This window comes from Danio rerio, chromosome 24 (genome assembly GCF_049306965.1).
Source record: "Danio rerio strain Tuebingen ecotype United States chromosome 24, GRCz12tu, whole genome shotgun sequence".
Lineage (NCBI taxonomy): Eukaryota > Metazoa > Chordata > Actinopteri > Cypriniformes > Danionidae > Danio > Danio rerio.
In genome coordinates, this window is record NC_133199.1 from 3078779 (window position 1) to 3095976 (window position 17198).

Below are 17198 nucleotides of genomic sequence, written 5' to 3' on the forward strand. Positions count from 1 at the left end.
GTTGATGCCGTCTTGTGATGAAAAATACATAGCTTATAGTTTTTGACTTTTGGTTGCCATCTTGTTGCCATTATAGTTTCTGTCTAATTTGCATTTAATTAAAGAATTAATCAACTATTACGTTTTAGAACAATGTTTTGTGTAAAATCTTAATGTTTTGTGTCAAGTGGTTGTGTAACATGCAGGATAAAGTACATCCAGAAGGTTGATTTCACAGATTAAAGTCCTTCATTCTTTAACATCAGTGCTCTTCTTAGCATCGAAGCTTTAGATATGCCTATAGGGGCTTAACTTATGCATAAATAACCTCCTAGATGTATTTTACATGTATGTTTTTTACGTGAATATATTATCAGGTGTGTTAATATATTATCAGGCAACCTTAAACCGGTCACCACAAACAAGGAGAAGACTCCTTGAAGTGCTATATAGGAGTGCATTTGAAGTGCATTTGTGGTAGAAAACTTAATTTATTTTTTACTCAATTCACTAAACAGCATGTTGTTATATTTGCAGATCCTGCTCCGACTCAAGGAATTATCGGCGACCATCAGACTCCGACTGCAGCCCCCAAACACGTCCGAGACAGACATGCTGTTTATAACAGGGAGAACTGACCATACACCAGTGTTTTCAATCCTGGCGCAGCTGGACCTGTAACACACAGACGCGCACAAACAAGACGTCCACACCCCAACAGAAATTGACCACAAGGGGTCATCACAGGTGTAATTAATTTTTGTAAAACAAAGCCAATGTTTTGCATGATTACTCCAGTGTTCGTCAGAAATCATTCTAATGAACCATTTTGTACTGTTATCAGTGTTTATAAAAAATGCTTGAAATGCTAACATGATTTAGCAGGAAGTAATCTGAGCGTCTGGCACCTGAGAGAGGGATGTGGTAAAGCCAGACACTCGGATTACTCCTCGCAAAATCCAGTTTGCATTTCAGGCACAGCGAACACAAACAGCGGAAGCCAGCATGCTTATTTAATTTCTCCAGCAGTGATAATGGCCGCATGTTTGATTTGCAGGAGCAGGGCTGAGCTTGCAGTTCTTCCGGTGTAACGGCAGCGCTGGGAATCTCTGCGCTCGTTTTTTCCCCTTCGATTGAGAGCCGCCGTAGGTGAACAGAATCCCTAATCTCTCGCCTCATAAAAGAAAGTGCGTTCTGGCCAAGAGTGAGAATCCTTCATCTGTTTTATGTGTGTTTCTTTAAAGATCGACGCATTAGAGTCAAGCGTCTCGGGTTGCTTTAATTGGCAATTAGATAGGCTTGTGCGGCCTGTGAGGGATTCTGTCTTCAGACGTATTAATGCTATCAGCAAATCACAGATAGTCCCCTGCGCTTCTCATGGCCTGTGAACTGCTGAATGAGCACATTGTTTAAGTGGACGAGGAGCTGTGTTTGTTTTCTCCTTCAGGGGCTTGAGGGAGGACGTTTGGATATAAAATAATTAGGTCAGTTTTTTAAATGTCAATCAAGAAGTTTGGGCTTTGTAAAGGTTTTAAGTCTCAAGCTGCATTATTTTCTTAATATGTTAAATGTTATAACAAATTAAAATAGCGGTTTTCCAGGTAGGTATATTATTCATTTATTTTTGCAATTTAAAGCAGATTTCTGGAGTATCGTTACTCCAGTGTCACACAATCATTCAAACAGTATTTTAAAATATTATAATGTAGTGTAATCATCAGTGTAAAAAAACAGGAGGAGGTTTTATTTAAACGAATTAAATATTGAATATATCAAATAGTACACTTAATGATGATCATATAATATTTTGGAAGACTACAGGCTTGTGTAAAATTGCACATTACTGTTAAATTTAGTTTAGCAATGTGTAAAATATATTCTTTTAAAATTTTTAATGTCAATTTTATAATGTGATATACATTCAGTTCAGTGCAGGTCAGTTTCACCCACAACGTGAAAAATCATGCCCACATTTTGACTGTAATACTGGGGTTATAGTAATAAAATGATACATATTTTCCCCACAAAGTGAGAGTTTGCCATCTAGTGGCCAATGAAACTGTTACAATAACTTTAAAAAGGAACTATTTTGCTAAAATCACTTTTAAGGTCTAAACACAGTTGTATGGAAACAGTCTGTGAATATAACCAGCATCTTACGGTAAAATATTATTAAATCTATTTTTTTTTTAACCACACTTAATAAAAACAGTCTACAGAAACACTTTGATTGACATTCTTTGCCCTTTGTACATGTGATGGAGGGGGAAAGCCCAGCCCAATAGTGACCATTTCTCCCTCATGAGCATAAGAAATTAGTCTTGTTTTTGAATCTGCCACTATGCTGACACATATAAAGCCCTAAAGCATTATTAGTGTGGTATTTTGAGCTGAGACATCACATACACACTCTAGAAACACCAGAGACTTATTTTACATCTTCTAAAAAGAGGCATAACAGGTCCCCTTTAATACTAAACATAATGGATGTCATTTGTGGACAACGGTGATGCTTCAGAATTTTTTTTTTTTATTAAAAATATTATTCATGACAATATACAGTATGCATGACATAGAATGTCATTGCTTTGAAATCTTATTTGTGCATTCTTTTTAATTATTCTCATGGGGAAAAAGTTTGCTGTTCCATTCATACCAGGTGCCCAGTCCTGTTGCTGGAGATCTACCTTCCTGCAGAGTTCAGCTGCAACCTTGTTTTTGATCAGGGTTAAAGCTAAACTCTGCAGGAATGTAATCTCCAGGTACAGGATTTATACTATGATTCCTACACCTACAGCAACTGTTTAGACTCTGTATTTCAGTCATTGGTAGGGATTTTAAATTTTGCAATAGTATTTGACAATATTGGTTGAGTAAAAAAGTAAAAATCTGATAAATATTTTCTCTTTATCGTGGTTTTCAAACCCTTCTGTGTTCTATCTTCTGTTGAACATGAACAAGGATATTTTAAAGAACACTGAAAACCTGTAACCACTGACTTTCATAGAAGAAAAGCAAATACTATTGAAGTTGAAGGGTACCAGTTTCCAGCTTTCAAAACACCGTCTTTTGTGTTACGCCCACAACCCCCTCCTATTTGGAGGACTCTAAGTATGCCCACCACCACTTCCTTCTATTTAGAGGACTCTGCCTGCCTACCTATGCCCACCAACACCTCCTCTTATTTTGAGGACTCTTATCTACATACCTATGCTGACCACCACCCCATCCTAATTAAAGGAACCTACCTACTTAAGCCCACCACCACCCCCTCCTATTTGGAAGGATCTGCCTACCTACAGTCACAACCACCTCCTCCTATTTGGAGGACTCTACCTACCTACCTTGGCCCACCACCACCTCCTCCTATTTGGAGGACTCTACCTACCTACCTATGCCCACCACCTCCTCCTCCTATCTAGAGGACTCTACCTACCTAACAACCTACCTAACTAGGCCCACCACCACCCCCTCCTATGTGGAGGACTTTTAACTATCTACCTACCTAGGCCCACCATCACCTCCTCCTATTTGGAGGACTCTACCTACCTACCTAGGCCCACCACCACCTCCTCCGATTTGGAGGACTCTACCTACCTACCTACCTAGGCCCACCACCACCCCCTCCTATTTGGAGGACTTTTAACTCTTTACCTACCACCTCCTCCAATTTGAAGGACTTTACCTACCTACCTAAGCCCACCACCACCTCCTACTATTTGGAGGACTCTACCTACCTACCTATGCCCACCACCACCTCCTCCTATCTGGAAGACTCTACCTACCTAACAACCTACCTACCTAGGCCCACCACCACCCCCTCCTATGTGGAGGACTTTTAACTATCTACCTACCTAGACCCACCACCACCGCCTCCTATTTGGAGGACTCTACCTACCTACCTACCTAGGCCCACCACCACCTCCTCCAATTTGGAGGACTTTACCTACCTACCTACCTAGGCCCACCAGCTCCTCCTATTTGGAGGACTATACCTACCTACGTATGCCCACCACCACCTCCTCCTATCTGGAGGACTCTACCTACCTAACAATCTACCTACCTAGGCCCACCACCACCCCATCCTATGTAGAGGACTTTTAACTATCTACCTACCTAGGCCCACCACCACCTCCTCCTATTTGGAGGACTCTACCTACCTACCTAGGCCCACCACCACCTCCTCCGATTTGTAGGACTCTACCTACCTACCTAGGCCCACCACCACCTCCTCCGATTTGGAGGACTTTACCTACCTAACAACCTACCTACCTAGACCCACCACCACCGCTTCCTATTTGGAGGGCTCTACCTACCTACCTACCTAGGCCCACCACCACCCCCGTAAATTTGGAGGACTTTTAACTATCTACCTACCTACCTACCTAGGCCCACCACCACCTCCTCCAATTTGGAGGACTTTACCTACCTACCTACCTAGGCCCACCACCTCCTCCTATTTGGAGGACTATACCTACCTACGTATGCCCACCACCACCCCCTCCTATTTGGAGGACTTTTAACTATCTACCTACCTAGGCCCACCACTACCTCCTCCAATTTGGAGGACTTTACCTACCTACCTATGCCCACCACCACCTCCTCCTATGTGGAGGACTTTTAACTTTCTACCTACCTAGGCCCACCACCACCGCCTCGTATTTGGAGGACTCTACCTACCTACCTTGGCCCACCACCACCTCCTCCGATTTGGAGGACTCTACCTACCTACCTTGGCCCACCACCACCTCCTCCGATTTGGAGGACTCTACCTACCTACCTACCTACCTAGGCCCACCACCACCCCCTCCTTTTTGGAGGACTTTTAACTACCTACCTACCTTCCTACCTATGCCCACCACCACCTCCTCCAATTATGAGGACTTTACCTACCTACCTTGGCCCACCACCACCTCCTCCGAATTGGAGGACTCTACCTACCTACCTACCTAGGCCCACCACCACCCCCTCCTTTTTGGAGGACTTTTAACTATCTACCTACCTACCTACCTAGGCCCACCACCACCTCCTCCAATTTGGAGGACTTTACCTACCTACCTACCTACCTAGGCCCACCACCACCTCCTCCTATTTGGAGGACTTTACCTACCTACCTATGCCCACCACCACCTCCTCCTATCTGGAGGACTCTACCTACCTAACAACCTACCTACCTAGGCCCACCACCACCCCCTCCTATATGGAGGACTTTTAACTATCTACCTACCTAGGCCCACCACCACCACCTCCTATTTGGAGGACTCTACCTACCTACCTACCTAGGCCCACCACCACCCCCTCCTATGTGGAGGACTTTTAACTATCTACCTACCTAGGCCCACCACCACCGCCTCCTATTTGGAGGACTCTACCTACCTACCTTGGCCCACCACCACCTCCTCCGATTTGGAGGACTCTACCTACCTACCTACCTACCTAGGCCCACCACCACCCCCTCCTTTTTGGAGGACTTTTAACTATCTACCTACCTACCTACCTAGGCCCACCACCACCTCCTCCGATTTGGAGGACTCTACCTACCTACCTACCTGCCTAGGCCCACCACCACCTCCTCCTATTTGGAGGACTCTACCTACCTACCTATGCCCACCACCACCTCCTCCTATCTGGAGGACTCTACCTACCTAACAACCTACCTACCTAGGCCCACCACCACCCCCTCCTATATGGAGGACTTTTAACTATCTACCTACCTAGGCCCACCACCACCTCCTCCTATTTGGAGGACTCTACCTACCTACCTACCTAGGCCCACCACCACCCCCTTCAATTTGGAGGACTTTTAACTATCTACCTACCTACCTACCTAGGCCCACCACCACCTCCTCCAATTTGGAGGACTTTACATACCTACCTACCTACCTAGGCCCACCACCACCTCCTCCTATTTGGAGGACTATACCTACCTACGTATGCCCACCACCACCTCCTCCTATCTGGAGGACTCTACCTACCTAACAACCTACCTACCTAGGCCCACCACCACCCCCTCCTATATGGAGGACTTTTAACTATCTACCTACCTAGGCCCACCACCACCTCCTCCTATTTGGAGGACTCTACCTACCTACCTACCTAGGCCCACCACCACCCCCTTCAATTTGGAGGACTTTTAACTATCTACCTACCTACCTACCTAGGCCCACCACCACCTCCTCCAATTTGTAGGACTTTACATACCTACCTACCTACCTAGGCCCACCACCACCTCCTCCTGTTTGGAGGACTCTACCTACCTACCTAGGCCCACCACCACCTCCTCCTATATGGAGGACTTTACATACCTACCTACCTACCTACCTAGGCCCACCACCACCCCCTCCTATTTGGAGGACTCTACCTACCTACCTTGGCCCACCACCACCTCCTCCGATTTGGAGGACTCTACCTACCTACCTACCTAGGCCCACCACCACCCCCTCCTATGTGGAGGACTTTTAACTATCTACCTACCTAGGCCCACCACCACCGCCTCCTATTTGGAGGACTCTACCTACCTACCTTGGCCCACCACCACCTCCTCCGATTTGGAGGACTCTACCTACCTACCTACCTACCTAGGCCCACCACCACCCCCTCCTTTTTGGAGGACTTTTGACTATCTACCTACCTACCTACCTAGGCCCACCACCACCTCCTCCGATTTGGAGGACTCTACCTACCTACCTACCTGCCTAGGCCCACCACCACCTCCTCCTATTTGGAGGACTCTACCTACCTACCTATGCCCACCACCACCTCCTCCTATCTGGAGGACTCTACCTACCTAACAACCTACCTACCTAGGCCCACCACCACCCCCTCCTATATGGAGGACTTTTAACTATCTACCTACCTAGGCCCACCACCACCTCCTCCTATTTGGAGGACTCTACCTACCTACCTACCTAGGCCCACCACCACCCCCTTCAAATTGGAGGACTTTTAACTATCTACCTACCTACCTACCTAGGCCCACCACCACCTCCTCCAATTTGGAGGACTTTACATACCTACCTACCTACCTAGGCCCACCACCACCTCCTCCTATTTGGAGGACTATACCTACCTACGTATGCCCACCACCACCTCCTCCTATCTGGAGGACTCTACCTACCTAACAACCTACCTACCTAGGCCCACCACCACCCCCTCCTATATGGAGGACTTTTAACTATCTACCTACCTAGGCCCACCACCACCTCCTCCTATTTGGAGGACTCTACCTACCTACCTACCTAGGCCCACCACCACCCCCTTCAATTTGGAGGACTTTTAACTATCTACCTACCTACCTACCTAGGCCCACCACCACCTCCTCCAATTTGTAGGACTTTACATACCTACCTACCTACCTAGGCCCACCACCACCTCCTCCTGTTTGGAGGACTCTACCTACCTACCTATGCCCACCACCACCTCCTCCTATATGGAGGACTTTACATACCTACCTACCTACCTACCTAGGCCCACCACCACCGCCTCCTATTTGGAGGACTCTACCTACCTACCTTGGCCCACCACCACCTCCTCCGATTTGGAGGACTCTACCTACCTACCTACCTAGGCCCACCACCACCCCCTCCTATGTGGAGGACTTTTAACTATCTACCTACCTAGGCCCACCACCACCGCCTCCTATTTGGAGGACTCTACCTACCTACCTTGGCCCACCACCACCTCCTCCGATTTGGAGGACTCTACCTACCTACCTACCTAGGCCCACCACCACCCCCTCCTTTTTGGAGGACTTTTAACTACCTACCTACCTTCCTACCTATGCCCACCACCACCTCCTCCAATTATGAGGACTTTACCTACCTACCTTGGCCCACCACCACCTCCTCCGATTTGGAGGACTCTACCTACCTACCTACCTGCCTAGGCCCACCACCACCTCCTCCTATTTGGAGGACTCTACCTACCTACCTAGGCCCACCACCACCTCCTCCTATCTGGAGGACTCTACCTACCTAACAACCTACCTACCTAGGCCCACCACCACCCCCTCCTATATGGAGGACTTTTAACTATCTACCTACCTAGGCCCACCACCACCTCCTCCTATTTGGAGGACTCTACCTACCTACCTACCTAGGCCCACCACCACCCCCTTCAATTTGGAGGACTTTTAACTATCTACCTACCTACCTACCTAGGCCCACCACCACCTCCTCCAATTTGGAGGACTTTACATACCTACCTACCTACCTAGGCCCACCACCACCTCCTCCTGTTTGGAGGACTCTACCTACCTACCTAGGCCCACCACCACCCCCTCCTATATGGAGGACTTTACATACCTACCTACCTACCTACCTAGGCCCACCACCACCGCCTCCTATTTGGAGGACTCTACCTACCTACCTTGGCCCACCACCACCTCCTCCGATTTGGAGGACTCTACCTACCTACCTACCTAGGCCCACCACCACCTCCTCCTTTTTGGAGGACTTTTAACTACCTACCTACCTTCCTACCTATGCCCACCACCACCTCCTCCTATTTGGAGGACTCTACCTACCTACCTATGCCCACCACCACCTCCTCCTATCTGGAGGACTCTACCTACCTAACAACCTACCTACCTAGGCCCACCACCACCCCCTCCTATATGGAGGACTTTTAACTATCTACCTACCTAGGCCCACCACCACCTCCTCCTATTTGGAGGACTCTACCTACCTACCTACCTAGGCCCACCACCACCCCCTTCAATTTGGAGGACTTTTAACTATCTACCTACCTACCTACCTAGGCCCACCACCACCTCCTCCAATTTGGAGGACTTTACATACCTACCTACCTACCTAGGCCCACCACCACCTCCTCCTATTTGGAGGACTATACCTACCTACGTATGCCCACCACCACCTCCTCCTATCTGGAGGACTCTACCTACCTAACAACCTACCTACCTAGGCCCACCACCACCCCCTCCTATATGGAGGACTTTTAACTATCTACCTACCTAGGCCCACCACCACCTCCTCCTATTTGGAGGACTCTACCTACCTACCTACCTAGGCCCACCACCACCCCCTTCAATTTGGAGGACTTTTAACTATCTACCTACCTACCTACCTAGGCCCACCACCACCTCCTCCAATTTGTAGGACTTTACATACCTACCTACCTACCTAGGCCCACCACCACCTCCTCCTGTTTGGAGGACTCTACCTACCTACCTAGGCCCACCACCACCTCCTCCTATATGGAGGACTTTACATACCTACCTACCTACCTACCTAGGCCCACCACCACCCCCTCCTATTTGGAGGACTCTACCTACCTACCTTGGCCCACCACCACCTCCTCCGATTTGGAGGACTCTACCTACCTACCTACCTAGGCCCACCACCACCCCCTCCTATGTGGAGGACTTTTAACTATCTACCTACCTAGGCCCACCACCACCGCCTCCTATTTGGAGGACTCTACCTACCTACCTTGGCCCACCACCACCTCCTCCGATTTGGAGGACTCTACCTACCTACCTACCTACCTAGGCCCACCACCACCCCCTCCTTTTTGGAGGACTTTTGACTATCTACCTACCTACCTACCTAGGCCCACCACCACCTCCTCCGATTTGGAGGACTCTACCTACCTACCTACCTGCCTAGGCCCACCACCACCTCCTCCTATTTGGAGGACTCTACCTACCTACCTATGCCCACCACCACCTCCTCCTATCTGGAGGACTCTACCTACCTAACAACCTACCTACCTAGGCCCACCACCACCCCCTCCTATATGGAGGACTTTTAACTATCTACCTACCTAGGCCCACCACCACCTCCTCCTATTTGGAGGACTATACCTACCTACCTACCTAGGCCCACCACCACCCCCTTCAAATTGGAGGACTTTTAACTATCTACCTACCTACCTACCTAGGCCCACCACCACCTCCTCCAATTTGGAGGACTTTACATACCTACCTACCTACCTAGGCCCACCACCACCTCCTCCTATTTGGAGGACTATACCTACCTACGTATGCCCACCACCACCTCCTCCTATCTGGAGGACTCTACCTACCTAACAACCTACCTACCTAGGCCCACCACCACCCCCTCCTATATGGAGGACTTTTAACTATCTACCTACCTAGGCCCACCACCACCTCCTCCTATTTGGAGGACTCTACCTACCTACCTACCTAGGCCCACCACCACCCCCTTCAATTTGGAGGACTTTTAACTATCTACCTACCTACCTACCTAGGCCCACCACCACCTCCTCCAATTTGTAGGACTTTACATACCTACCTACCTACCTAGGCCCACCACCACCTCCTCCTGTTTGGAGGACTCTACCTACCTACCTATGCCCACCACCACCTCCTCCTATATGGAGGACTTTACATACCTACCTACCTACCTACCTAGGCCCACCACCACCGCCTCCTATTTGGAGGACTCTACCTACCTACCTTGGCCCACCACCACCTCCTCCGATTTGGAGGACTCTACCTACCTACCTACCTAGGCCCACCACCACCCCCTCCTATGTGGAGGACTTTTAACTATCTACCTACCTAGGCCCACCACCACCGCCTCCTATTTGGAGGACTCTACCTACCTACCTTGGCCCACCACCACCTCCTCCGATTTGGAGGACTCTACCTACCTACCTACCTAGGCCCACCACCACCCCCTCCTTTTTGGAGGACTTTTAACTACCTACCTACCTTCCTACCTATGCCCACCACCACCTCCTCCAATTATGAGGACTTTACCTACCTACCTTGGCCCACCACCACCTCCTCCGATTTGGAGGACTCTACCTACCTACCTACCTGCCTAGGCCCACCACCACCTCCTCCTATTTGGAGGACTCTACCTACCTACCTAGGCCCACCACCACCTCCTCCTATCTGGAGGACTCTACCTACCTAACAACCTACCTACCTAGGCCCACCACCACCCCCTCCTATATGGAGGACTTTTAACTATCTACCTACCTAGGCCCACCACCACCTCCTCCTATTTGGAGGACTCTACCTACCTACCTACCTAGGCCCACCACCACCCCCTTCAATTTGGAGGACTTTTAACTATCTACCTACCTACCTACCTAGGCCCACCACCACCTCCTCCAATTTGGAGGACTTTACATACCTACCTACCTACCTAGGCCCACCACCACCTCCTCCTGTTTGGAGGACTCTACCTACCTACCTAGGCCCACCACCACCCCCTCCTATATGGAGGACTTTACATACCTACCTACCTACCTACCTAGGCCCACCACCACCGCCTCCTATTTGGAGGACTCTACCTACCTACCTTGGCCCACCACCACCTCCTCCGATTTGGAGGACTCTACCTACCTACCTACCTAGGCCCACCACCACCTCCTCCTTTTTGGAGGACTTTTAACTACCTACCTACCTTCCTACCTATGCCCACCACCACCTCCTCCAATTATGAGGACTTTACCTACCTACCTTGGCCCACCACCACCTCCTCCGATTTGGAGGACTCTACCTACCTACCTACCTGCCTAGGCCCACCACCACCTCCTCCTATTTGCAGGACTCTACCTACCTACCTATGCCCACCACCACCTCCTCCTATCTGGAGGACTCTACCTATCTACCTACCTACCTACCTAGGCCCACCACCACCCCCTTCAAATTGGAGGACTTTTAACTATCTACCTACCTACCTACCTAGGCCCACCACCACCTCCTCCAATTTGGAGGACTTTACATACCTACCTACCTACCTAGGCCCACCACCACCTCCTCCTATTTGGAGGACTATACCTACCTACGTATGCCCACCACCACCTCCTCCTATCTGGAGGACTCTACCTACCTAACAACCTACCTACCTAGGCCCACCACCACCCCCTCCTATATGGAGGACTTTTAACTATCTACCTACCTAGGCCCACCACCACCTCCTCCTATTTGGAGGACTCTACCTACCTACCTACCTAGGCCCACCACCACCCCCTTCAATTTGGAGGACTTTTAACTATCTACCTACCTACCTACCTAGGCCCACCACCACCTCCTCCAATTTGTAGGACTTTACATACCTACCTACCTACCTAGGCCCACCACCACCTCCTCCTGTTTGGAGGACTCTACCTACCTACCTATGCCCACCACCACCTCCTCCTATATGGAGGACTTTACATACCTACCTACCTACCTACCTAGGCCCACCACCACCGCCTCCTATTTGGAGGACTCTACCTACCTACCTTGGCCCACCACCACCTCCTCCGATTTGGAGGACTCTACCTACCTACCTACCTAGGCCCACCACCACCCCCTCCTATGTGGAGGACTTTTAACTATCTACCTACCTAGGCCCACCACCACCGCCTCCTATTTGGAGGACTCTACCTACCTACCTTGGCCCACCACCACCTCCTCCGATTTGGAGGACTCTACCTACCTACCTACCTAGGCCCACCACCACCCCCTCCTTTTTGGAGGACTTTTAACTACCTACCTACCTTCCTACCTATGCCCACCACCACCTCCTCCAATTATGAGGACTTTACCTACCTACCTTGGCCCACCACCACCTCCTCCGATTTGGAGGACTCTACCTACCTACCTACCTGCCTAGGCCCACCACCACCTCCTCCTATTTGGAGGACTCTACCTACCTACCTAGGCCCACCACCACCTCCTCCTATCTGGAGGACTCTACCTACCTAACAACCTACCTACCTAGGCCCACCACCACCCCCTCCTATATGGAGGACTTTTAACTATCTACCTACCTAGGCCCACCACCACCTCCTCCTATTTGGAGGACTCTACCTACCTACCTACCTAGGCCCACCACCACCCCCTTCAATTTGGAGGACTTTTAACTATCTACCTACCTACCTACCTAGGCCCACCACCACCTCCTCCAATTTGGAGGACTTTACATACCTACCTACCTACCTAGGCCCACCACCACCTCCTCCTGTTTGGAGGACTCTACCTACCTACCTAGGCCCACCACCACCCCCTCCTATATGGAGGACTTTACATACCTACCTACCTACCTACCTAGGCCCACCACCACCGCCTCCTATTTGGAGGACTCTACCTACCTACCTTGGCCCACCACCACCTCCTCCGATTTGGAGGACTCTACCTACCTACCTACCTAGGCCCACCACCACCTCCTCCTTTTTGGAGGACTTTTAACTACCTACCTACCTTCCTACCTATGCCCACCACCACCTCCTCCAATTATGAGGACTTTACCTACCTACCTTGGCCCACCACCACCTCCTCCGATTTGGAGGACTCTACCTACCTACCTACCTGCCTAGGCCCACCACCACCTCCTCCTATTTGCAGGACTCTACCTACCTACCTATGCCCACCACCACCTCCTCCTATCTGGAGGACTCTACCTATCTACCTACCTACCTACCTAGGCCCACCACCACCTCCTCCAATTTGTAGGACTTTACATACCTACCTACCTACCTAGGCCCACCACCACCTCCTCCTGTTTGGAGGACTCTACCTACCTACCTAGGCCCACCACCACCCCCTCCTATATGGAGGACTTTACATACCTACCTACCTACCTACCTAGGCCCACCACCACCACCTCCTATTTGGAGGACTCTACCTACCTACCTTGGCCCACCACCACCTCCTCCGATTTGGAGGACTCTACCTACCTACCTACCTAGGCCCACCACCACCCCCTCCTATGTGGAGGACTTTTAACTATCTACCTACCTAGGCCCACCACCACCGCCTCCTATTTGGAGGACTCTACCTACCTACCTTGGCCCACCACCACCTCCTCCGATTTGGAGGACTCTACCTACCTACCTACCTAGGCCCACCACCACCCCCTCCTTTTTGGAGGACTTTTAACTACCTACCTACCTTCCTACCTATGCCCACCACCACCTCCTCCAATTATGAGGACTTTACCTACCTACCTTGGCCCACCACCACCTCCTCCGATTTGGAAGACTCTACCTACCTACCTACCTGCCTAGGCCCACCACCACCTCCTCCTATTTGGAGGACTCTACCTACCTACCTATGCCCACCACCACCTCCTCCTATCTGAAGGACTTTACCTACCTAACAACCTACCTACCTAGGCCCACCACCACCCCCTCCTATATGGAGGACTTTTAACTATCTACCTACCTAGGCCCACCACCACCTCCTCCTATTTGGAGGACTCTACCTACCTACCTAGGCCCACCACCACCCCCTTCAATTTGGAGGACTTTTAACTATCTACCTACCTACCTACCTAGGCCCACCACCACCTCCTCCAATTTGGAGGACTTTACATACCTACCTACCTACCTAGGCCCACCACCACCTCCTCCTATTTGGAGGACTATACCTACCTACGTATGCCCACCACCACCTCCTCCAATCTGGAGGACTCTACCTACCTAACAACCTACCTACCTAGGCCCACCACCACCCCCTCCTATATGGAGGACTTTTAACTATCTACCTACCTAGGCCCACCACCACCTCCTCCTATTTGGAGGACTTTACCTACCTACCTACCTAGGCCCACCACCACCCCCTTCAATTTGGAGGACTTTTAACTATCTACCTACCTACCTACCTAGGCCCACCACCACCTCCTCCAATTTGTAGGACTTTACATACCTACCTACCTACCTAGGCCCACCACCACCTCCTCCTGTTTGGAGGACTCTACCTACCTACCTAGGCCCACCACCACCCCCTCCTATATGGAGGACTTTACATACCTACCTACCTACCTACCTAGGCCCACCACCAACGCCTCCTATTTGGAGGACTCTACCTACCTACCTTGGCCCACCACCACCTCCTCCGATTTGGAGGACTCTACCTACCTACCTACCTAGGCCCACCACCACCCCCTCCTATGTGGAGGACTTTTAACTATCTACCTACCTAGGCCCACCACCACCGCCTCCTATTTGGAGGACTCTACCTACCTACCTTGGCCCACCACCACCTCCTCCGATTTGGAGGACTCTACCTACCTACCTACCTAGGCCCACCACCACCTCCTCCTTTTTGGAGGACTTTTAACTACCTACCTACCTTCCTACCTATGCCCACCACTACCTCCTCCAATTATGAGGACTTTACCTACCTACCTTGGCCCACCACCACCTCCTCCGATTTGGAGGACTCTACCTACCTACCTATGCCCACCACCACCTCCTCCTATCTGGAGGACTCTACCTACCTAACAACCTACCTACCTAGGCCCACCACCACCCCCTCCTATATGGAGGACTTTTAACTATCTACCTACCTAGGCCCACCACCACCTCCTCCTATTTGGAGGACTCTACCTACCTACCAACCTAGGCCCACCACCACCTCCTCCAATTTGTAGGACTTTACATACCTACCTACCTAGGCCCACCACCACCTCTTCCTGTTTGGAGGATTCTACCTACCTACCTAGGCCCACCACCACCCCCTCCTATATGGAGGACTTTACATACCTACCTACCTACCTACCTAGGCCCACCACCACCGCCTCCTATTTGGAGGACTCTACCTACCTACCTTGGCCCACCACCACCTCCTCCGATTTGGAGGACTCTACCTACCTACCTACCTAGGCCCACCACCACCCCCTCCTATGTGGAGGACTTTTAACTATCTACCTACCTAGGCCCACCACCACCGCCTCCTATTTGGAGGACTCTACCTACCTACCTTGGCCCACCACCACCTCCTCCGATTTGGAGGACTCTACCTACCTACCTACCTAGGCCCACCACCATCTCCTCCTTTTTGGAGGACTTTTAACTACCTACCTACCTTCCTACCTATGCCCACCACCACCTCCTCCAATTATGAGGACTTTACCTACCTACCTTGGCCCACCACCACCTCCTCCGATTTGGAGGACTCTACCTACCTACCTACCTGCCTAGGCCCACCACCACCTCCTCCTATTTGGAGGACTCTACCTACCTACCTATGCCCACCACCACCTCCTCCTATCTGGAGGACTCTACCTACCTAACAACCTACCTACCTAGGCCCACCACCACCCCCTCCTATATGGAGGACTCTACCTACCTAACAACCTACCTACCTAGGCCCACCACCACCCCCTCCTATATGGAGGACTTTTAACTATCTACCTACCTAGGCCCACCACCACCTCCTCCTATTTGGAGGACTCTACCTACCTACCTACCTAGGCCCACCACAACCCCCTTCAATTTGGAGGACTTTTAACTATCTACCTACCTACCTTCCTAGGCCCACCACCACCTCCTCCAATTTGGAGGACTTTACATACCTACCTACCTACCTAGGCCCACCACCACCTCCTCCTATTTGGAGGACTATACCTACCTACGTATGCCCACCACCACCTCCTCCTATCTGGAGGACTCTACCTACCTAACAACCTACCTACCTAGGCCCACCACCACCCCCTCCTATATGGAGGACTTTTAACTATCTACCTACCTAGGCCCACCACCACCTCCTCCTATTTGGAGGACTCTACCTACCTACCTACCTAGGCCCACCACCACCCCCTTCAATTTGGAGGACTCTACCTACCTACCTACCAAGGCCCACCACCACCCCCTCCTTTTTGGAGGACTTTTAACTACCTACCTACCTTCCTACCTATGCCCACCACCACCTCCTCCAATTATGAGGACTTTACCTACCTACCTTGGCCCACCACCACCTCCTCCGATTTGGAGGACTCTACCTACCTACCTACCTGCCTAGGCCCACCACCACCTCCTCCTATTTGGAGGACTCTACCTACCTACCTATGCCCACCACCACCTCCTCCTATCTGGAGGACTCTACCTACCTAACAACCTACCTACCTAGGCCCACCACCACCCCCTCCTATATGGAGGACTTTTAACTATCTACCTACCTAGGCCCACCACCACCTCCTCCTATTTGGAGGACTCTACCTACCTACCTACCTAGGCCCACCACCACCCCCTTCAATTTGGAGGACTTTTAACTATCTACCTACCTACCTACCTAGGCCCACCACCACCTACTCCACTTTGGAGGACTTTACATACCTACCTGCCTACCTAGGCCCACCACCACCTCCTCCTATTTGGAGGACTATACCTAGCTACGTATGCCCACCACCACCTCCTCCTATCTGGAGGACTCTACCTACCTAACAACCTACCTACCTAGGCCCACCACCACCCCCTCCTATATGGAGGACTTTTAACTATCTACCTACCTAGGC

General features: G+C 50.6%; 1 protein-coding gene across 6 annotated transcripts in view; it reads left to right on the forward strand.

Moving 5' to 3' along the window:
* Positions 1 to 17198, forward strand: part of si:ch211-152c8.2 — a 105484-nt gene that overhangs the window by 76534 nt on the left and 11752 nt on the right. Inside the window, exons 15-16 of one of the 6 annotated variants that reach the window (XR_012399657.1) lie at positions 517 to 726; positions 1037 to 1166. The gene's annotated coding sequence lies outside the window, so the exon portion shown is untranslated. Of the gene's footprint in view, positions 1 to 516; positions 2005 to 17198 lie in introns of those variants that run through there. The other 5 variants (XR_012399658.1, XR_012399659.1, XR_012399655.1 and 2 more) reach the window with 5 other exon arrangements.